Below are 24523 nucleotides of genomic sequence, written 5' to 3'. Positions count from 1 at the left end.
GTTAGAGTCTTTAGATTCTTATAGAAGACTTAGTCAAAAGGAAATGATTAAATTGGAGTATTTTATCAATACATTGTCATAATGAGCATTGTATATGGTATTTAAATTGATAGAGGGCTGAAATTGCAAAATTAGGGTGTCCACCCTATATCCCCATGAGCCATCTGGACAAAGAAGCTGAAGAATTATTTTATACCTAATAAAGTCAAGGCATTAAAACATATTGATAGTAAGCACTGCAGCAGGACCATTAATATTTTTGGCCAAGAACTGACTTTCTTTAAAAATTCACAATGATTTCCTACTTAGATCAACTTTAAGACATGTAAGGATATGACAATAAGATTTTATCTTTTATCAGAAGAGTATCAAATTGTTAAGCTTGGATCAAGAGACCTTCTCTTGGAATGGTAGATGACTGAAAATATATGGATGTTCTAGATAAGATACATTTCCATTCCAACTAGCTAAGAAAATAGGTTTGGAAAGAAAAAGCTTAACGTGGGTTCAGCACAATTTTCAGACATGACTAAGTCATGAGCATTCATTTATTATGTCCCAGACTGATCTCTCTTTCAAACTGAGAGTATTGTTCTCTCAGTGTGGTGGAAATACCTAGTTTTCAAATTTTTTCTCTATAAGAAGACTTACCTTATCTCATGTGATTAGCTGATTTTAAATTATAGTTATTTGAAACTTTTTCACCTTCATTGCTGTACCCATTTTCTCTCTACTCCTTATTACTGCCCTAGGAGGTACATCCTGCTGTCCTCTAGTGACTTAGAATCTCAGGATCAGAAAATATTAATTATTTCTCCAAGGTCATAGACAGCTGAACTGGATTTTAAAATTAGGCCTTTTTGCCCTTCAACCCAGTTTCTTTCCATGCTGCTATTCAGCAACTGCTCTTCACCTACATTTCACATATCTACTCAAGCCTCTTTCACAAGCTCCCCTTTAATATTTACATATTTAGCTACTTGTAGAATCTATTGAAAATTCCTAAAAGTACAATTTAAAATTTTATATCATTATGTAGTAAGATATGTATATCATATATACTTTAAATAAAATTAATGTTCTTTTTTTTCATTGTCATATTCTTTCTCTCTCTTCTTTTCTCTCAAAATATGCACATATAAAATATATACCACATATTTGGAGAAATGAGTTGAAGGTATTTTTTGGCTTTATTTTGATTTTTATATAATGTATGTGCCGTTTGAGCTTCCACTCTCATTAATTATTTCCTAAATTTTAATACAGCTATTTCTTCCTGTAGTAATTCTTTGAATGACTTCTCTCTAAAAAACATAAGGAAGCAACATTTAAAAAAAACCCTAAAACAACTGTAACTGCTTCTTCAACAATTGATTCAGTTTGTTCAGAATATAAAAGAGGACTAAAATTTTTCCAAAGGCAAACACTTCCAAGCAGAGGACATATCACAAGGAGCTAGCAAAATTCTAGTCTATGCAAGTTGAATAGATTTTAAAGTAAAAATGAGATAAAAAGGGTCATCATGCCTGAATTTGGCTAAATTCATAGACTCACTCTATTCTCAAAAGAGATGTATATTAATCTAAGAAAAATTATGGGTACATTGGTCCTGTTGCTGATAATTGGCAATCTTGGAGGGAGAGACAAACCCTGCTAAAGCCTTTCCAGCTTCAGCCACCACCCACAACCACTACTTTGCCAATAGCCCAGCTTCACTGCTTAATCATTGATCTCTGTAGCCAAAACTCCAGGTAGGCTGATATTTGAGCTGACATAACCAGGTCATTTTTAGAGTGAGTGTAAGCACCCTCCTCTCTCCTTCCTTCTTATACTTCCAGAAGTCCTGGTGGCCCAAATCACATTCCACAAAAGCCATAATATCAGTCATAGAGTTTAAAATTCCTGAACAGTGTGCAGCCATGTGACAATTTAAAACATTTTAATACTGTTACCCAAGTATGAACACGCTGATTTAGATATTAACATGGATTCAAAACCACCTAATTATTCAGAAACAAAGCAAACAACAGAAAAACAACTAGCAAAAAATCACTTAGCAAAACCTTCTGACCACATTGTGAGATACATTAATTTTCACAAAGTTTCTTATTGTTGTACTCCTTAAAATAATTTAATTCCCTTTTACTTATACACAAGCAATATAAAATATACTATTTAGTACTACCAAAGGTGGGAGGCTTGGGAAAGTGTGAGAATCTGGGGATAATGGTGGAGGGAATTTCATAATGATGATAGGTTTGATACTAAAACAAATGTATTATGAGAAACTATGTTATACATTTTCTTCCAATAAAGTAATTTTCAAAAATGAAGTTAGAAAGTTTGGACTAGAAAACTAGTAAAAGTCAACACTAGAGAAAAGCTGAAATACTTAATAACACTGAATTGGGTTTAGAATAGAAAGAAAGGTAATACAATGGGAAAGTTAAAGAGACAGTAGGCAAAGAGGGTCATTTGAGCAAAAATATCCACAAAGGGGAAATAAGCCTTTAAATGTTCTTGAATTCTAACTTATAAAAAAATATTTACCTGTCATTACAAAGAAATTTATGAATTTTGGGGGGTCATACCCAGTGGCATACAATGGTTACTCCTGACTCTGTATTTAGAAATCACTCTCGGTAGCCTAATTAGACCATTTGGGATGTCAGGGATGGAATCTAGATCAGTCACATGCAAGGCAAACTCCCTACCTGCTTGTTTTTCCATTTTACCTTCTTCCTTTAATATTCTTATAATACTTCTAACTTTAAATAATCAAGATCAGGAAAGGATATATTAATAAATTTTAAATTGGGAAAGGGCATTTTATTAACTAAAGTTTCTGGAAAATCTTCTTGCCTGTTAGTTAACCTCTTCCTGTAAAAAGGTTTAATGTTCTGAGAGTATTGAAATGTTGAATATCCAATGATTTCTATTGATCAACTTCCAGCAGAATAGGGGATATCAAAATTGGCCTTTTTAGAATTAGAAACCACTATAATTCACCATCTTGGCCCCCATAGCATTCATGAACAACATAAGAAGAAATACATAAACATCCTTTCAAATGTGTATTCCTTTCAGCCTCAATGACAAATATTTATTCAAGACGGTAAGATTACTCTGTTTGTTTTTTCTACAGAGAAAGAGTTGGCTCTTTGAAAAAAGTAAAAATGATGGATAAACCATTATTAAAACCACTAGCAAAAAGAAAGGTACAGAGAAAATAAACTTAAATTGATTTATATATGAAATGGGAGAGGATACTACAGATAATACAGAAATTCAAAGAGTTATTAGAGATTAGTTTGAGAAGCCTTATGACACAAAACAAGAAAACCTGGAAGAAATGAATAAATTTTTGGACTGTTATAACCTCACAAAGTTGAAATAAGATGATCTGGCTTATCTGAACAGACCTATCACTTTTGAGGAAATTAAATTGGTAATGAAAGTATTCCAAAAAAAACAAAATCTTAGTCTCAGATGGATTTTCTATTGAATCCTTTCACCTTTAAAGAGAACCTGTCAATCCTTTTGAAATTGAAGAGAAACACTCCAAACAGTTTTTATAAAGCTAACATCACCCTGATATGTAAAACAAAGTTGCCACCAAAAAATGAGAACTACAGATCAATATCATAAAAGAAAAATAAAACCATATGATTATATAATTAGATACATAGAAAGCATTTGATGAGAGCCAAAACTTGTTCATGATAAAAATTCTCAACAAGATAGGAATGGAAAGAACTTTTCTCAAAATAGTCAAGGTCATTTACCAAAACCTATAGCAAATATTATACTCAGTGGGAAAAACTAAAAGCCTTTCCTCCAAATTCTGGCACAAGACACAGCTACCTCCTCTCACCACTTCTATTCAACATAGTGCTGGAAGTACTTGACATAGCAATTAGACAAAAAAAATATATTTCAAGGGCATCTAGATAGGAAAGGGAGAAATCAAGTTCTCATTGGTTGCAGATAATATGATACTATTTTTAGAAAATCCTAAAGACTATCAAAAAATGCTCTAGATGGAGTAGATTGGTACAGCAAAGTGGTAGGCTAAAAACAACCTGCAAAAATCTATAGCTTTCCTATATATAAATTAGAATAAATAAGAAATAGACATTAAAAAGGCAAACTCATTCACTATAGTACCACAGAAACTCAAATACTTAGGAGTAAACTTTTTTTTATTTTGTTTTTTTGGCCACACCCAATGACACTCAGGAGTTACTCCTGGCTATGCGCTCAGAAATCACTCCTGGCTTGGGGGACCATATGGGATGCTGAGGGATCAAACTGCAGTCTGTCCTAGGTCAACCGCGTGCAAGGCAAACACCCTACCACTGCACCACTGCTCCGACCCCCTTAGGTGTAATCTTAACTAAAGAGGTAAAGAACCTAATTAAAAAAAAAAAAAAACTACGGGGCCGAAGAGGTGGCACTAGAGGTAAGGTGTCTGCCTTGCAAGTGCTAGCCAAGGAAGGACCATGATTCAATCCCCCGGCGTCCCATATGGTTCCCCCAAGCCAGGGGCTATTTCTGAGCACTTAGCCAGGAGTAACCCCTGAGCATCAAATGGGTGTGACCAAAAAACCAAAAAAAAAAAATACAAGACACTGCTTCAAGAAATAAGTAAAAACATAAGGAAATGGTGGCATATACTGTGTTCATGGATTAGGAGGACTAACATCATTAAAATAATAATTTAGGGGCTATATCTACTATGTTTACAGGGATCATATAATCTGAGATATGGAGCAGTGCTTCACCTTTTCGGTAGGCACTCCACCATTGAGCCATGTTATTGGCTCCTTTTATGACGCTTGAAAACAAATAACTACACCCCTAACTTGTCTAGTAAAAACAAAAAAGAACATTATCTCACATACAAATATGTTCATTTAGTTTCTCATAGCAGAGAACTCAACAATGTCACCATGGACTCAAGTCTTCTTTGTGTAATTCTTCTGAGAACTATCTCTTTCCTGTTTAGCTTTGTCTTGCTGCTTACATTGTTATGTAATTCTGAACCAACAATTTCAGACACAACTATTTTGCAAGAAAGAAGAAAGTCGACATGCATCCTTTCATTTCTCTTTGAATAGAATTAATAAATTTATATGCCAATATCAAATACCAGCACTGGTGAAAGGTGTAATATTATGATTCAGCAAACCTATCAGATTCACTCAGAATGGAGGTAGTATCAAACTTCCTAAGGAGGAGAAATCAACTCTGTTAGAGGGAAGTGAGCAGGTTTATAATGAATGAAAACAAGTTTTTATTTTCTTCATCTTCTTCTCCATTAGCACATAATATTCAGCATATTTATCTCTTAATTTCAGGCAGGAAATGATTCCCAAGCAGTATTTATTATTAATATTAATATTCATATTAAGTATTACATTTTAGCTCGATTGTCTTGCATGTGGCTGACCCAAGTTTAGTCCTTAACACCCTCTATAGCTCTCAGAACACTTCAAGGAGTGATCTCAGAGCACAAGTTTAGGAGTAATTTCTGAGCACTTCTAAATGCCCCCCAAAGAGAAAAATAATATTAAATTTTATGCCTTTTTACTTGATTTAGAAATGTTAATTATAAATAATGACATCAATAATATTTTATCATAACTATGTAAATATTTTCTGTTGCTTGATCAGTGTGTACAACAGACCACATGATTTTATGTCCCTCTAATTATACACATTTCTCTCAAATATTATTAATGTTGTTTGATTTTGTTTTGGTTGTTTACACTGAGGTCATATCTGTCTGTGCTCAGGTTTTACTCCTGAACCTGTACTCAGGAATCACTTCTGGCAGGCTAGGGGAACTGTATGGGATGCCTGAATAGAAATATTGGCTATGTGCAAGGCACAAGTTCCTCTTCCTGTACTATCTCTGTCTCCCTCTACTCAAACACTTTTACTAAAATGTTTGTTTAAAAGTAAAAAGACATCAAACTTTACAAGACAATGAACACATATCTTACTTGCTTGTCTCTATGTCTTTTTGCTTTTTCCACTATGGAAAAGCCTGTATTTTCTCATAAACATGTGCTCCCTCGCTTCCTCTTTTCTCAGATCTTTGTAGGTTTGTTGAAATAAAAATGATCTTACTTCATTAGTAAATAAAAATAAATCTACCAATCATCTTATAATATTTTCAATTTAAAGCTTTTGAATACAATGTAAAATTTAAAAGTTAATTGATAATTAGTTTAAATAAAAAATTTTCCTCACAGAGATTTCCCGTGCCTGAAGTTTCATGTTCTATTCCTGCTGCAAAGTTCTCATCTCTTGTACCTCTTTCTCTGCTCTCCTTTGCAGTCTGCCTTATCTCCATGTTCTTCCTGAGTTTACACTCTTCTTTCCAAATGTATCATCACTCTACTGATGCATCTAATATTTCTATATCATTTTATTCTACTTAAGACAGTATTAACTGTGTACAGTAATCTCAGAATCTAACTTTATATTATTCTGTTGTCTTTGAAAAGTGAAGAAGAATCGCTAATTTTATTCTTACCAAAAAAATATGAAAGCTTTTAAACTTGGTATAGTTTTGTTTTTTCTTAAACTTGATTGATTGATTGATTGATTGATTGCCTTGGGGCCACACCCAGCAGTGCTCAGGTGCTACTCCTGACTCTGCACTCAGAAATTGTCCCTCAGTCTGCTAGGTTCCTGGGAATCGAACTGGGTACCTCCAGGGTCAGCCACAAGCAAGGCAAATGCCCTATTGGCTGTGCTATCTCTCCGATCCCATCTTGGTATATTTTTGACCTTTGAACTCATGTAGTGTTTCTGAAATGTTCTTCCCATTTATCCCATTGTATAGATATCCATGTCTTTTATTCTTTGGTTGTTTGTTTGTTTGTTTGTTTGTTTGGTTGGATGGTTGGTTGGTTGGTTGGTTGGTTTTTTGAGGGGAACGGATACATCCAGTAGAGCTCAGTGCTTATTCATGACTCTTTGATTAGACCTGGTGGTGGTCAAAGGACTCAATAGGGCTCCTGGTATCAATCCCAGGTTGGCCACATGCAAAGCAAATACCCTCCTCACTGTAGTCTCCATGTCCTTCTTGATTTACAGAACTTGAGTGCTATTTCTTTGTTTTTATCTCCTATTTTTTTCTTCTCTCTATTCACCACCAAGTTGTGTTGATGGTGAATCTACTAGATAAACCATTTTAGTCAGTTTATTTACCTTTTTATTTCTTTCTTTATCTCCTTACTTGATAGTCATAGAGGTTTACCCCAAATATTTTTCAAATACCTGAGAGGAATCACCCGACCCCTTACTCTAAATTTAAACTAAATGTAATAGCTGGTCCTTATCTGTGTGACTTAAAGCAAATCATTCTAGTTGGCAAATCTCATAAATAATCTCCTGTGCAGTTACTCAATCTTCCTAAAGGATAAATGCTAGATAAGGATAAAAGAAAGATAAGATCATCTTCTTTCTTTAATGAGCACAGGTAATTGAAAATTATTATACATTAGTGAAAACTTATCATAGAGTATAAATAAATTAATTAATGCTTTAGTAAAAAATTACCAGAAATCTTAACCCCAATGCAATGAGATAATCCCTACACCAAAAGAGAAGAAAAATGAGAATTTTAAAAAAATGTCTATTATCTTTGGGGCTGAAGCGATAGCATAGTGGAAAGGCCATTTGCCTTGCACATGATCAACTGGGACTAACTCGAGTTTGGTCCCCGGCATCACATAGGTCCCCCAAGTATGCCAGGAGCAATTTCTGAGTGCAAAGACAGGTAATTTCATAATATTCCTATATTCATTGCAGCACTCTTTATAATAGCTAGCATCTGGGAACAACATAGATGCCCAACAACAGATGAGTGGCTAAAGAAACCATGGTACATTTATACAATGGAATACTATGCAGCCATGAAGCTATAAATACTATGAAGTCATGAAATATTCCTAAACATGGATGGACATGGAAACTATTGTGCTGAGTTAAATAAGTCAGATGAATAAAAATAGACACAGATTAGTCTCATCTATGGGTTTTAAGAAAATAAAATACATCATTGTAATAAAACCCAGAGTCAATAGAGATGAGGGCTAGAAGAACTGGCCCATGATATGAAGTTTATCACAAAGAGTGGTGAGTTCAGTTAGAGAAATAATACAACATAACAATGATAGAGAGAGAAATAAAATACCTGTCATGAATACAGGCAAGGGGTGGCAAATTAGGGAGTTGGGGTCATTGGTGGTGGGAATGTTACACTGGTGAATGGGGGTGTTCTTTTTTATAACTGAAGCCCTACCACAAACAAGTTTGTAATCATAGTGCTTAAATAAAGATATCTTTTAAATTTTTAAGATATTTTTAAAAATTTAAAATATTATTATTTTAATTCCAACAATTACATGGTCTTCAAGGACCACACTTACCATCATATTAGATGCCCAATATACTTGTTCTTTGTGATGTGTGCCAGTCTCTGTGGTGTGAGATGGTATCTTATCATTGTTTTAATTTGCATCTCCTTGATCATTAGAGATGTGGAACATATTTTTCATGTGCCTTTGGCCATTTGTATTTCTTGTTTGAGAAATTGTTTATTTCTTCTACCCATTTTTATGTGATTAGATGTTTTTTCTTGTTAAATTCTTTCTGCCAATAACTTGTATATCTTAGATATTAGCCCCTTGTCTGATGGGTATTGGGTGAATAGTTTCTCCCATTCTATGGTGGCTTTTGTATCCTAGGCACTATTTCCTTTGAAGTGCAAAAGCTTACCCCTGAGCATCTCCTAGTGTGGCCCCAAAACCAAACAAAACATTAGAAGAATTAAATATTATTTTGTACTCACCTCACAGATTCTTGAGAGGGCTGAATCAATGACCTTAAATATTTTTAATTGTCACATCAAAACAATTTGAAATAGAACAATTGGAAACGATTATAATAAATGTTTCTTTTAGGTACTGAAGAGATAATACAGTATAAAGGACACCCACCTCATGGATAACCTATTTAGGTTCAAACCCTGGCATCTAATATGGTCTTGTGAGTCCCATGAGAAGTGATTCCAGAGTGCAGAGCCAGTAGTTAACCCTGAGCACCATTGATTTGGTCCAAACAAAACAACACATTCAAATTTTAAGAGCATTCCTTGAAAGGACCTAATGTACTTTTCAAATGTGTTACCATTATGTTACTTGCCAATAAGCTTATTCAATTTTCTGAACCTTTACCACTTTCATAAATTAATTTATTAAAAAATTTAAGTTAAAAAATTTAAGGTAAAAAACTCTTTAAGGTAAAAATGCTAAAAGTATATATAGGAATTTTGTTCTTTAGAGATGTGTTCTGTAATAGGCACAATGAAATACATATACCTTCATAAAGTAGAAGAGAATATTTGTGGAAAGACTGATTAATTATAGCATATTCCTAGTCTAATAAATTTTAGGAAAGAAAACATAAAGGATGAAGATTGAATTTGATTTTCTCATGTTGTGTTATCCCTTGAAAGTATCTGTGAACTTTTTAGAGGTAACAGGAGATTTCATTTCTTTTTAATGTTCCCTTTTTCCTGAAGAGGAAACAATATATTTTAAAATTTTAATGAGGGTGTCAAAGTCAGAGGAACAGGGAAATAAAATGCAAATTGTGTAGGAGAAGTAACTCTGTGATTAGGAAGTCCAATAATCAATGAAAGGAGGCTGCAAAAAAGGGAGAACAAGTAAAATTTGATTTAACAATCTGATTAAAAACTTTAAGAGACTAGAGAGATAGTACAGGGATACAGTCACTTGCCTTATAGTCAGCTGCATATGGTTAAACCACCAGTTCTGCATATGGTCTCCAGTACACTACCAGAATAATTCCTAAGGATAGAGCCATGAGTAAGCAAACCTAGTATGTTGTTATGATCCCCCCAAATCAGCAAATAAATACATAGAATGGAAGTTTGAGGTTTTAGTCTATGCAAAAATAATTATGTCTTAATGATTATAAAATATTGAATTATTTAATTATGAGTTATTTAAGATTGAGTACTCTGAGATAATAAATTACTACTTAAGTGATTTTTATTTTTAAAAAAGCACAATTCAGTAGACTACAGTTACATATATATCACTGGAGCACTTCTTTAAAAATGTTATTACTCTGACATTATGAGATATCTTCTAATAGTTAGTCTTCTCTTTTTCATTCTTTTATCTGTTAAAAACAGTGTTGGTCAGGAACCATCAAACTTATTTCACAACCTACTAATGAGTAATAGCTGAAGTTTGCAAAACATTTCTGTAAATTCCTCTGAGAAACAAACTTTTATCTTTGTGTTACCTTTTTTTTATTTAAAAACAACTTATATTTGACTCATCTCTGCTTAGGAGAAATCAAGTCATTTACACCCCAAAGACAAAATTGAAATTCTGTGGGTGGTAGACCACCCTAATTGTGGGCATAGTGCCTAGGATAAAATAGCATCTGGTATGCTATAGAGTAGCAATAAATAAGAATAAAATCAGCCAAATGAAGGATCAAAAGCCTCATAAGCCAACCTTTTAATTGATGTAAACCTTCTGTTCTGGGGTTTTGAAAGTAGGGGTGGAAAAGGAGTTAGGGAGTCTGAGAAGAAACAAGATTTCAGGCAATGAATGATGTAAGTGGAAAGTTACTGGATGTTCTTCATACAAGTGATCTTCCCACTAGAGTGCTAGATTATCTATGTGTTCCACACATCTTGTAACTGATAGCTGTCCTTGTTTGCCCTCTTTCTCTAAGAAAAGAAATATGCAGAATTAAACAAAGTCATCAACTTCTTAAGAATGTACTATTAGAATTGGCTACAGCCTATGAGGATAATGAGAGAACAAACATTATTACAGTGCAACCCAAGTAAGTGAACACAATAGAACAGACTTGTGAGGAGATGGCTAAAGTCAAGAAATGATTTTCAACAGAAAGAAAAAATAGGAAAAAGTTCCCATCTTCCTACCCTGCTAAGGAACTTTTCAAAAGCATCTGGCTATAATAAATTATAAAGAGGTAATGTCAAATGAAAGAATACCTAGGCTACATAATGTAACTACTTTCAAACAAAAATTACAAACAAAAACGTAAGTGGAGCCTTTTACCCTGAAATATTTTATGACAGAGAAATATTCAGTGTATCTAGGACTTTGAGCACTTTCAATCCCTTGAACTATCAATAGACAAAATGGTATCAGGATTGAAGAATAAAAAAAATAGAAAAAAGTAATGTTTTAAAAGACTATTGAAGTTGATTGAAGTATCCTTAAATGGAGTACTAAATTGAAGCATTTGGAGAAGATCTGAAAACACCAGAAAGCAAAGATCAACCCAGACTAAGTAAATAAAAATCTCAGGAAATGAACTCAGAACTAACATTTTTGAGAGAATCGAACAGTCAAAATTAGAAAAAAAAACTTTGTCCTCATGGTCTGGTGTATGAACCAGAAGTAGTCAGGAATCTTAGAAATAAGGAACCTCAACTCCTACACTAGATCTATTGAATCAGAATCTATACTTTAGCAAGATCCTGAGATGATCCCAGGTCACATTAATTTTCAAGACCATGTAAAATAACACAAATTCGAGTTTTTATTAAATACTGCCAATGATAGCATTTAGTAAATACTAGAAATAATACTTATACTATTATGATTTTTGCTAGTAATAATTTATTAGTAAATACTTGATTGCCTACAGTTACTTAGACTTGTAGTACTATTAAATACAAGATAATCACTCTGCTTGCTTAATAATGAACTGTGTCTTGCTCAATGTTCCTTTCTAAGGCAGTTTTTAGAATGAGCATATAATTTGCTTCCCTGTTTTGGGATTCTCTACTCAAAATTCAAGTCTCATGCCAAATTCCTATTTTGAGTCTAATTATAAGTAACTTAAACTCTTAAACTTCCTAAGTGGAACTGTAATATTTAGATCTTATATAGAACCTCCTACCATGGACTGATCCTTCTGAATTTCATCTCTATTTTCTCTGGATATTATTACCATACTATCTTTTTGTTATATCCCACAAATAAATGCAATCATTCTACATTTATCTCTCTTCTTCCAATTCATTTTGCTCCTCACAAAATTCTCTATATCCACTATGTATAAGCATGTATATGTATTTTGTGCCTTTTTTAACATTTGCATAGTACTATGTTGTGGTGTTGTACCACAGCAAGTTTCTTTATCCACTCATCATGGATTTCCACTAATAATTATATTTCCCTCTTTTTCTGTCTTAGGCCACATACAGTGGTGCTCAGGGTTCATTTATGGTTCTATGTTCAGGTATCACTACTGAAAGACACCAGGAAAATTAGGAAGTGCCAGTGATTGAACCTGAGTTAGTCGTGTGCAAGCAAGAACCCTACACTTTGTACAACCTCATCTGATAGCTCATAACTCCCAAAAGAGTGACAATGAAGCCAGTTAGCCTTCCCTAATTCCATTTTCTCTTAAAAAAATCTTGTTGAAGCTCTGACTCTATACATTGAACTGAATAAAGAAGCTAAAAATAAATATTCCTGGTATTTTCTTGTCCCTATCTTTGAACTTAGTTAACTTTTTTTGTTTTATTTGTTTGCCAGTCTGTGGGAATAAACTGATGGCTGTTAACATAACTTGCAGAGAATTTATCAAACATTCCACCTCTACAACAGGTATCTTTACGTTGAAACTCTTTACTTTTACATATTCTTCTTTTTCCTAATTACATTTGGTTCAATGTATAGTCTTCTCAGGTTTATAATATTTATAAAGAAATATAGGAAGGCTTCAATGACAAGAGAGAAAGAAGCAAAAATGAAAACAACTTTTAGTAAAGAAGTCAAGTATTTTCTACTGCTTCTCAATGCTTTTTTATATTTATTTATAAATGAACCTCAACCTATACATGAAAATATTGTCCTTAGATAGACATGGTTGAAATCTAGGCACTAGAAAAGGAAGATTTCGGAGATTTTTGTTATGACTGACTCCATTAGCCATCGATCAAATTTGGGTTCACAATGACTCTTGATTATAAATAACAGACAACAACTTCTGAAAGGGAGGATATTAAATGTCTCCCCTAAAAGAACAATTTTTTCTATTATTCAAATAATATGATGTTCATTTAGAATCCAGAACTTTAAAGCTCAGCAGCTGTAACTCATTTGGGCAGTTGTGCAAAACAGAAATTTGGCAGATCTATCGGATAGTCTTCAAACATTAAACACAAGATTCTTGGGGCCAAATACAGTGATTAAGAATTCAAATGTTTTCTGTTTCTTCCAATTACCCAAAGTGCGGAAAGCTATACAACTTTTCTTTTCTCTTTTGCTTTTAGATATTGAGAGCTTTTTATCTTTAAGGCATTGAAGGCCAATTCAAGATGATTCAATTCACCTCAGTTCAATCCATTCCAATTTAATTCAATCTAATATTATCCAAAAATACTTCATATATCTTTTGGAGAAGACATTTATAGTTATAAAAATTAAATACTGCAAGGTTGATAAGGTTGCCTAGAAATTAAATATTTGACTGGCATGTTATCTTTGTTCTTTACTTCCTCAAAAAGAGCTAGTTCTGGTTTTACCTTTCTATATGTTCTGCATTCTCATATCCTGTATTCTTTATATCATGACATATTTTATTCTCTTTCTCTTGGTATCTGTAACTGTGCTTTCATTTCAGTCTCTCATGCTTAATTTTCTTTCTCCACAGGTTGACTCATTAGGGACTACTCCTTTCGAAAGGCTTTCCTCTCAAGAACGCATGCAGATATGTTTTGGAACATTGTATGTATGACTAAAATTCAATTTAAAAAATTTAATAGAAAAATATAAAGAAAACACGCAGAGATACATATGGGCATTAGATGTGAGATTTTTGTTCACTTTCAGATCTTTGTAAAAGATGGAGACAGTTACTCTGAAAAAAAAAGTAAAGTTAATAAGAACAGACATCAGAGATATATCTTCCATCTAGAAAACAGTAAAACTTACTTTGGGCACATTTAAATAGTTCTGTGTTCAAATTCCAGCTCTTTTCTTTGGGCCTATTCAGGATAAACTGGAATAAGAACATTCCTAATAGTAGGATGTTGTAATAAAAAGTAGCTGCTAGTTTTATTTGAAAAGAGATGAAATCACAGCTCAGCAGGCAAATAGGCAAAACAATTGTCCTGGATGTTAACATCAAGAAATACTACTGGCTAATCAGTAAATATCCATTAGGGACCTCTCTAATTCCCTTTGCCTAGATGCCCATCTCTTTACACTAATCCTTTCATGGTTCTAGCAACTAAAAAGTTTATATTCTGATAGTGGACACAATGACTCAATTCTTTTTAATTAGGTTAGTGTGCTCAAATATTGTGAGAATTTTTCCCAATACTATTCCTGCTTCAAAAGAACTGACTTTAGAGCCATTAGTAAAGGAAATATGAGAAGGGAAATTTGAGAAGATTTCAGAATGCCTTGCTGCCTACAGATTGCCTCCTGGGTTAAATTCCTTTAATTGTGCATATATTCAACCTATTTTTATTGTTTCTCCCTTTCTCCTTACTAATCTGGCATTGAGAATGTAAGTGATGAAGTAACTGTACTTTCTGATTCTCTATTCTCCATGGAGCAGGATGTCTCTCTCTATTAGGTACAACTTCAAACTGATATACATAGAGATATTTCAGTCATTTTCTTGTGCAGGACCTAGTTGGTTTCAAAATGCAAAAAATACTTTTCTTTAAGACTTAGTCTATGTCCCTATGTGACCAAATGCTAACATCAGCAATGACAAGCAATCAGGTGGCAGTTAAGTCCAGCACTTCCTGCTATAGCCTTCCTTAAAAGTATTAAGGAGGAAAGAAATGAAAGAAGGAGCTTAGGGATTATACTGATCTAGGTTTGAAATCATTTTCTTCTTCCTACTTAAATTGAGCAAATGACAGAACTTTTTTTATTTATTTACTTATTGGCAAGGAGGCTGTTCCCAAGTAGTGCTAAGGATATCTGGTCCAAGGTACCAATGTAGCTTTAAGATCAATTTTGTTAAAAGGATCTTTGGGGCTGGAGATCTTAGGGGACAATGTAGTGCTTGGAATTGAACCCAGGTTGGGAAAACCACTATAGTATCTCTCAGCTCCTACACTTGTTCTTTCAACCCGCAAAACCTTCACCATTATGCCGTATGGTGAAGAAATAAATGAAATAATGCTACTATATTGATACAATTATTTTTTTGTTCTGACTAGAATCTTTTTAGGAAATTGCCCCTTTATTAATTTATCTTCATGCTTTGACAATAAGAATGATCATATGACTTAGGAGGAAAGGGGAGGGGAGAGGAGAGAAGTGAGGGGAAGGAATGGGAGGGAGGGGAAGGGAAGGAGGCCAAACTGAGTACTCAGTCTTCTTTAGGCCAATGTGGTTGATTCCGATATGTTGAAATGATCTACATACAGCAAGTTAATATCGTCCCTGATAATTTTCTGAAAAATAAAATCTACAAAGGTATTCTTATTTCATGAATACTTTTTGAATAGGCAGTAATAAAAATATAGTACTTTCTTTTGTTATTTAATTAAATGCCATTTATAGTCTACATCATTTCTGGTATGCACATAGAGCCTCAATTATACATATAAATTTCACATCAATATGTGATCTAACAAATATTTCTCAACCCAGGTCTCCTTGTGGAGACCACAGGTTTAAAAATATGTAAATAGGGCATGCTGCATTAAACGAGGGGTTCAATATGTTGGATGGGGGGGGGGTCCTAGGAATGCTAAATTCCTAACTTATGGTAACTACATTATTCTTTAAGTTCTTTTAAGAAAACCTTTAATTTATATTAAGAAAAATGAATTTTATTGATTCTTGTGGCCTGAGGTGAAGAATTGTTATATCTCATCCCCAGCTGACTCTGCTGGTTTTATGATATACACTTTAAATGAGTCATTAAATAGGAATTTAGCTATCATCAGAGACAATTTTAGGTTTTCTTGATCTCAGTTTAATACTGAGAAAAGAGAAACATTTTTTTTCTTTCTCTCAGTTTTTGTGGAGTGTCTCAGAGTTGACACAGCCCAAACTCACAAAAAACACACAGTGCTACATTTTGTTAGCCTTGCTTAGCTCGTTTGATCATTGGTAAGCCAATCTCTGGGACAAGTGTATTCAATATGTGTATTTGGATGTGTTGTACAGTGTAATTTCCACTTTTTCTAAATTATTTAGTGGGGGATACAGCAATTCACAGAGAAATATAGCTAACAAAGGAATGAAAGTATGCTGCTGAGCTGAACACATTACCTGCTATTGTTACTATCATCTTCATTCTCATCCTATTGTTAGTCACCATTATCATTATTATTTCTCTCTCAGGAAGAGTTTGAATGACTGAGTGATTAGCCATAAGAGTTAGTTTTAGGGTATGGATAAAGTTGAAAACAAAGGTTATGAACTCAGTAAAAGGTATATGGCCCCTTTGATAATAAAACCTGCCACCTCTGGGACATCATAGGAAAAGCCTTTGTCCCAACATTTTTTGATAACATTCATTTAAAAATATTAGTGAGGAACCATGCCCACAAGCACAGTCACTATATTCACACTGGACCAGCTATTTTCTCAAAAGAGATGTAAAATAAGGCATAAAATACATTGGGTACACTGGTCACACAGCAGAAAGCTGATAATCTCAGGAGGAGAGGTCAGGCTAAGCCCCACACTGCCCAAGCCATGCTTGCTCTATCCATCACCTAGAATCATGCTTTGCCTATGGCCCCGGCTCACTACTCTGATTCTTTGGGGACACCAATTTGACCAAAGTTTAGGTATGCCTGTATTTGGGCTGATATCACCAGGGCTTTTTGGAGCAAGTGTAGACACCATTTACCCCACATCTTTCTTCTTCCAGGAGGCCTGGCAGCTGAGAACTCACCCTAAAAGCCTCAAAAATCAGTAACAGTGCTTTGAATTTCTAAACATTTTCATTTGTTTAAAGCTGTCATCCTTATATAAAAACACCAATTTAACAGAATGGACAGCTAACAACAAAAGCTCACTTAACCTTTTGCCACTGTATTAATGACTTCATTGGCAATATAATCATTTCACAAATTCACTTGCTACTCTATTTCTTTTTTCTTCTCTCTCTCTTTTTTAAAAATTTCTTCTCTTTCTTTTTTTCTTTTTATTATTTATTAAAATAACCTTGCTATCCCTTATCTGGAAATAAATGTATTATAATCAACTATTTTATGCATTTTCTTTAAATAAAGTAAACAATTAGTGAGAGTTGGAATTAATGATCCATGAGACATTTTATTTTTTAAATAATATCTTTATTTAAACACCATGATTACAAACATGATTGTAGTTGGGCTTCAGTCATAAACAGAACACCCCCCCCTTCACCAGTGCCACATTCCATTCACCAATGCTTCCCATCTCCCTCCTCCCTTCACCTCCTCCTGTATTTGAGAAAGGCTGAGAAAGACATTTTTTAAAATGCAGTAATCTCATGCACCAACTGCTTCTCAAAACAGTGTCCTCTGAAAGACTCTTACATTCCAGATAGCACAGCCTACTGCAAATGGTGGCTACTTAGTGAATATAAATTCAATTTGATTCATAAATCAGGCAAGCAAAGGCAATATCTTTTATAAAATAGTTCATTTTCTGTATGTCACATCTTTGGTAATAAGGTGCCAAAAGGAATATTTCTGTCTGTGGTTGGTTAACATTTACTCATATGTGTTAGAAGACAAAAGAGAGTACTTTCTTTTCTGCAGCAATATTTGTTTGATGCTGTTTCATAATTTATATTATTAAAAATAAAAAATAAAATAATCATTCAGTATAGCATATGAAAATTGGCACAACCAATAATACTAGTGTGCATTGAATTTGAAAAAAACCAATAAATACAGATATATACTTAGATAAATTCACTAAGACATATCATAGAATTTTTACTTTATATTAGTAAGTCGTTTGAAGTTTTTATGACTATTGGTGATAAATGGTATTAAATTAGATTTGAAAAATAGATTTTATTCTTCTAAATTCTACATATTGGGTCTTTTTTGTTTTGGGGTCTCACCCATTGATGCTCAGGGGTTACTCCTGGCTATGTGTTCAGAAATGGCTCCTGGCTCGGGGGACCATATGGAACTCCTGGGGATCAAACCATGGTCCATCCTAGGTTAGCCGCATGCAAGACAAATGCCCTACCACTGCACTACTGCTCCAAGCCCCATACTTGGGTCTTGATAATTTCATATAACATGTGTTTTTATAACATGTCTAGTGCTTGTAACATTAATAGTTCATGATAAATATATATGTATATATTTAAATCATAAAAATAACTGATAACACTCTCAGAATTATATTTCAATTTCAAAAATGGGGATACTGACACTGTAGGGTAGTAACATACCATTAATATATGAAAACATTTATATTCTGATAAACCATTGTTACTAAAATAAAAAATAGAGACAGATTGCCTTTTTTGACTTGCCTATTTTTTTGATTTTGTTTTAGGAAACAAGAATTTTTACTGGAGTTGGCATGATAGTACATTGTGTAGGGCACTTGCCTTAAACACGATTGACTGGGTCAATTCCAGGCATCCATTATGATTCCCTGAATATCATCAGTGATGGTTCCTGAGCTCAGAGCCAGGAATAAGCATTAAGCACCACAAGATGTGGCCCCCCAAAAACAAACAAACAAAAGTTTACTGTATGATGAGCTATACAAAATCAAAGTATTTTCATTAAATGTACCAAATAATAATTGTAATAATAATAATAATAATAATAATATAATGTATCGTTAAAAGGGTACCTTGCATGCATCCAATCATCTATTCCAAGCAGCACCTTAAGAGTAATTCCTGAACACAGAGCCAGAAGTAACCCTTGTGCATCGCCAGATGTGGCCCCAAAACAAAAATTTATCTATAAAAATAGAAGATACCCAGTTACATTTGTATTTCAGATAAAGAAATATTTTATGCCTCAACATGTCTGCCATTTTCATCTTGTACATATTGCAACAAGTAAAGGTTAAAAGGAGAAAATGCGATGAACACAAACTGATATTAACACTTTCCTCCTCTCCTTATACATTTGCTGAACTCTATAGCAAATGAAATATTTATTATTTTATTGACAAAGTTGGCTTAAATTTAACCTAACCTATTCCCAAACTTCTTAAAATATCTCTTACAGCATGTTTGCCATTAATATTTTCTCTTAGTGTGTATGTGAAGCTTTTAAAATGTAAATAAAACATTTTATTTATTTTTAGTGCATAGAATCATGATAAAAACCCAGAAATTTGAGAAACTGTCGTACATATACACAATGGAATATTATGCAGCTGTCAGGAGAGATGAAGTCATGAAATTTTCCTATACATGGATGTACATGGAATCTATTATGCTGAGTGAAATAAGTCAGAGAGAAAGAGAAAGACGCAGAATGGTTTCACTCATCTATGGGTTTTAAGAAAAATGAAAGACATTCTTGCAATAATAACTTTCAGACACAAAAGAGAAAAGAGCTAGAAGTTACAGCTCACCTCATGAAGATCACCACAAACAGGGATGAGTTTAGTTAGAGAAATAACTACGTTTTGAACTATCCTAATAATGAGAATGTACAAGGGAAATAGAAAGCCTGTCTAGAGTACAGGTGGGGGTTGGGTGGGGAGGAGGAAAATTTGGGACATTGGTGATGGGAATGTTGCACTGGTGATGGGTGGTGTTCTTTACATGACTGAAACCCAAACACAATCATGTATGTAATAAAGTTGTTTAAATAAAAAATTAAAAATACAGAAATTATTCCAGGCAGACAGAATTTCATATTTTATCTTCTTTTTGAATGAATTGAGCCTGTCTATTTTCTGTATTTCCATACTAGCATGCTTATTAAAGCTGTCATCATTCAGCAGTATTTTTTCCACTTATCATCTTAACAGTTTAGACTATTTTATGAGATTAAACTGAGCAAAGAGAATTCTATCAGTTAAAAATTCATGATTCCAGGCATCAACATGTCATGTACAATGTCCAGAAACCTTACCTATACTGGGTCTCATTTTTATGGTACCTGGTGGGTCAGCTAGTTTAAGCTTTAAACTAAGGTAGCAACTCCATGCATATAAACGCTGATATCAATAGTTTATTTTCTTTGATAAAATATTTTCTTTCTTAAATAAATAACTTAAGTTTTTTTATAGATATATTACTGCTGATAGTCACATTCAGACTTACTTAAAAGTAACTCTTTACCATTTCTTCTTCTTCTTCTTCTTCTTCTTCTTCTTCTTCTTCTTCTTCTTCTTCTTCTTCTTCTTCTTCTTCTTCTTCTTCTTCTTCTTCTTCTTCTTCTTCTTTTTGTCTTTTGTGTTATACCCAGCAGTGCTCAATGCTTACTACAGGTCCTTTCTTTGCTAAGGGATGACTCTTGATGGGCCTCAGAGGATCTTATGGTGTTGAGGCTTGAACCATGGCAGTGCTTTGGGACCATCTATGGTGCCAGACCTAGGAACTAGGTGGGCTGCATGCAAGATATTGGCTCTATTTGCTGTACTATCTCTCAAGTCCAGCTCTTGGCTTTTTGATAGAGAGAAAAAAGATTATTTTATGCCTGAATTTACGACACTAATACCTCAACAATAGTCATGAAAAGTCGAACAATAAAAACTATTTCTAAAAATGTACAATAATATAAGATGATAACAGTATTAGTAGGTCCTATATCTTAACTATTGATATATGAATTTCTACAAAAAATTTGAAAATGTGATTTAAGAGTATTATATTTCTAGGATTTGTACTGTCTTTAACAACACAATAGAGGGGTCGGCGAGGTGGCGCTAGAGGTAAGGTGTCTGCCTTGCAAGCGCTAGCCAAGGAAGGACTGCGGTTAGATCCCCCAGCGTCCCATATGGTCCCCCCAAAGCCAGGGGCAATTTCTGAGCGCTTAGCCAGGAGTAACACCTGAGCATCAAACGGGTGTGGCTCGAAAAACAAAAACAAAAACAAAAAAACACAATAGAAAGCAGAAAAGTGTCCGGCCTCTTCTATATGCAAGTTCTCATGTGACTCCACTCTAATTCTGTAAATTAATTAGATAGCATATACAGAGTAGGAAAATATTATTTGAAAATATTTTAATTTAGTCAAATTATACTTGAAAGCACAATATAGTGCCAAAAATCAATGATTCATTTCATTTTATGGACCCATTCCACATTCTCAATTTCCCTGATGATTTATTACAGTTTACTCTTCAAACAGCCAAAACTTATCTTTTAGGATGGAATATACATTTCAAGATGCAAAGATATTGCTTGATGGATAATTTTATCTTTCTAAAGTTTTGCTAGAACTCAAATCATATGTGTACTGTCAGTCATGTACATACAAAAATGCTACCAAAATTGTTATAAGTTGAAGTCAAAAGAAATGTTTACATTTTTATAAAAATTATTATTATTATTATTGGTATGAAATAAAACTGGATTTACAGGTTAATGTTTATTAGGATAGCTTGTGTGTTTATGTGGGTTATAAAGCCAGATAAGAAGGTAGAAGAGCAAGAAGTCTAGTGTACAATAATTAAAAATACAAAGCAAACTGAAAGGAAAAGTACCAAAACAATACATTTTCAATGCAGTTTTACTTAAAAAACATAAAATGTATCCAAAACACTATATTGTTGGAGAGGGATTAGAGATGTAGTAGTTATGTTCATTTTTAAAAGCAACAACACAGGTTAGTATTATAAAGATGTATAATAAATATATAAAATAAATAAAATACAACAAAATATTATAAGAATCAAAATCTGTGACCTCTAAGACATTGTGTCAATTTCCTCCTAAAAACTGTTTTTTACAGACAACTTCCAACTTCCTTAAATTATAGGTTTATGCAAAAAATAAGTGGTTGCTATATCATAAGGAAGTTGACAAATCTTTAACTCTAACAGTACTAGTTATTGCCACTGTAATTTATTCATAGATACTGATTCTAATTAAGTAATAGCAGAGGTTGCCTTTGAATTTATGAGGCTATAATCAGCTCCCTTGTGCTCAATAAATGCCACAGCTACAGTCTGTGGTGTTAATTTCACACTACAGTGGGAACTAGTGGTTGTTGCCAAATATACTCATAAGTCACAGGCAATTTGGATTATTACTGTAGTGTGTGCTGCACTGAGAAATGAACTAGTTCATAATCACTTTTTAAAGTCATTATTTAATGTTTTGTATATAAGTTTCCTGACATTGATGAGGTATACTGCAGTAGCTTTTCCTTGTCTTTTCCTTGAAATCATTTCCAGATAAAATAAATAATTTCATCTGAGTAAAAATATTTTTCTGAATCTTCTGCAAAAATAATGATATAATAGGTCCCCACTTCCCTAGAACTCTAGTTATTTCTGGTATACAGAGAACTGGAAACAGGATTTTTCCTATGAACTACTCTTTATATATGTTATTCCAAGATGGAGCATGCCTGATAATGGGGTTGTTTCTTTGGGGAATTTTTATAAAACAGCAGCATAGGATTTTCTAAGTACCATGATCTTACTGGCAGAATTGCATTTTATCTTTTCCAATTTCCTAAATCTGCATGTAAATTAAAGTACTTTCACTGTAGCATTTAGTGCTAGAAATACATTCTGTAAAATATCACTTTAAAAAGACAAGAGAGAAGGGACAGAGCGATAGCATGGAGGTAGGGCATTTGCCTTTTATGCAGAAGGTCATTGATTCAAATCCCAGCATCCCATATGGTCCCCTGTGCCTGCCAGGGGCCATTTCTGAGCATAAAGCCAGGAGTAACCCCTGAGTGTTGCCGGGTGTGACCCCCCCCCTCCAAAAAAAAGAGAAAAAGAGAGAGAAGAGAGCAAAACAACTCATATAAACATAGCATCACTTTCTATTTCTGAGGAGTTACTCTTACCAGTTGGGTTTAAGGTGGTCGGTCCATCCAGGACTACTTCTTCCACATTCTATTTTTTATTCATTACACTAGAGTGACTCCATATGGCTCTATGGTGAATAGGTCCAAACACCAGCTGTGAGGGGGCCTTCTTTGTGACTAGGAGTGCAGATTGTATTAATCTCAGGGACAGACTGCTCTTGTGATTGTAATAATAGATTTCTTTCTTATATATGTTCATATCATCTCCTAAAGAACCCACCAAGCTTCAGTACAATCAACAATTCAATACAAGAACCAAGTGTTCTTCTTAAGGGGCAAACATACAGGGCAGATGGCTCCCCATGCAATGCTGCTTTAGACCTGCCAAAACTGAGATGCTAAGAGATGCTAGTTATTGCCTTTTAGAGTTATTCCAAAGAAAATGACATGAAATATTAAAATTTTCCTGCATAGTGTCCCATTATTTACTGAGGATTCTTAAATATCTTAAAGATTCTAGGTCCTGAATCTGAAAGAGTTGCTTCTTTGGTGATAAGTTCCAGAAGATGGACTTTGCATAGAAGATAGTTATAGCAATTTAAATTCAAAGTTGCATGAAGATAATAGTCACAGGAAAATGTGTGTGTGTATGACAGAGAGAGATGAGGATATGAGTTCTGATCCTCTTCTTATTAGCATCCCAAGAGCAGTAATGGTGGCACATATTATGTAGAAATATACACCTGCAAAAAGATCAAGTCAGTGATTTGATTATGATACAACAAAACAGTTGTCAGACACATCATTTACTATTGTTGCACTTTCTCTACATTAACTGTTGAAGCACAAACCAGTATTTTGGAAGATGAGGACTTTTTAATTAATCTTGCTTAACAACATAGCAGAAGCATACGTATCGGTGGTGGCTAAGAAGTTATACCACTCAATTTGCCTTCTAGGAGAACAAGTTAAGAGAGCCATTGTTGGACCCGGAGAGATAGCACGGAAGTAGGGTGTTTGCCTTCCATGCAGAAGGACGGTGGTTTGAATCCCGGCATTCCATATGGTCCCCTTTGCCTGCCAAGGGCGATTTCTGAGTGCAGAGCCAGGAGTAACCCCTGAGCAAAGCCGGGTGTGACCCAAAAACCAAAGAGAGAGAGAGAGAGAGAGAGAGAGAGAGAGAGAGAGAGAGAGAGAGAGAGAGAGAGAGAGAGAGAGAGAGAGCCAGTGTTAATTGACTATTCAGCCCTCATATCCTTGGATCAGACATACCATGACATGTATTCCTAAGGCCATCTTCTAGGCTATTCTCAGTGACTGACCTTGGTAGGGTTACTGAAATGGGTCAGTGCTGCCTGTTAAACACTCCTCTAATGTCTAGTCTCTGCTCAGGATCTCCTCATAAGCTGACTAGCGTTTAAAAAATTGTCTGATACTTTTCTTAATCTGTATGTCTTTTTACCTCTCAGAGATACCAAACCGACATCACTTTCTGAAACCGTCACTTTGATTCTTTCCACCATGTCAT

This window comes from Suncus etruscus, chromosome 3, assembly GCF_024139225.1.
Source record: "Suncus etruscus isolate mSunEtr1 chromosome 3, mSunEtr1.pri.cur, whole genome shotgun sequence".
Lineage (NCBI taxonomy): Eukaryota > Metazoa > Chordata > Mammalia > Eulipotyphla > Soricidae > Suncus > Suncus etruscus.
Note: the sequence above shows the minus strand (reverse complement) of the source record.